Below are 997 nucleotides of genomic sequence, written 5' to 3'. Positions count from 1 at the left end.
AGAGATCGATATTTGTTCCTATCCCAAAGAAAGGTGACCCAACAGAATGTGGAAACTACAGAACAATCTCACTGATTTCACATGCAAGCAAGATAGTTATACTAGGTGTAGATTAACACGAACACAATCAATTGTCCTGCTACTTTTATTCTTCTCAATTATACCCTTATTTTGTTAATACTTCATCACCAAATGACTTTACATAGTCAATAAAACACAAATAAGCTTTCTTCTGGTAATCTCTGCTTTCAGCCAAGATCCATCTGACATCAAACATAATGTCTCTCTTCACTCTCTGTCTCTTTTGAATCCAGCCTCACTTTCTTCTTGCAGCTCCTGTTTATATTTTATTTTAGCCATATTGTAATAATACTCTGCATGACTTCTTACCTATAATATCAGTGATGTTGTTCTTTCTATGTACCATTGAGTCATCTGACCCATTGCAACCCTATGTACAGCAGCTTTAACTCCACCCTGTCCTGAGCCAGTTTTACTAATTCCTATGCATCAAACCCCATTTTCTTTGTTACTCTATCAGTTCATCTCACCAGGGGTCTTCCTCTCCTCTGCTTCCCTTTACTCTTCCAAGCATGATGTCCTTCTCCAAGGACCGGTCTCTCCTGGCCATTTTCCCAAAGTATGTGAGACGGAGCTTCAAAATTCTAGCCTTCAAGGAGAAACTTGGTTTCACGCTCTCCAAGACAAACCTATTTTTTTTCTTTCTTCTTGGCAGTCTATATGTTCAAGATTCTTCTCCAGCACCACTATTCGAAGGCATCAAATCTTCTTCTGTCATCCTTTGTCATTGTCCAGCTCTCTGAAACATAACAAGCAATTTCAAAGACTACAGCCTGGATTAGGTGCATGTTAGAGAAATGTTAAATATTTTATGAGTTTATAGTTTAGAGTGTAGTAAATAAAAGGTAATGTAAATGAATGCTGCACAAACTGTGTTATGATACTTTTAGTAGTACTTTCAGAGAAATGACACATT

Source organism: Elephantulus edwardii, unplaced genomic scaffold (genome assembly GCF_000299155.1).
Source record: "Elephantulus edwardii isolate Elephantulus edwardi_28Jun2011 unplaced genomic scaffold, EleEdw1.0 scaffold00546, whole genome shotgun sequence".
Lineage (NCBI taxonomy): Eukaryota > Metazoa > Chordata > Mammalia > Macroscelidea > Macroscelididae > Elephantulus > Elephantulus edwardii.
Note: the sequence above shows the minus strand (reverse complement) of the source record.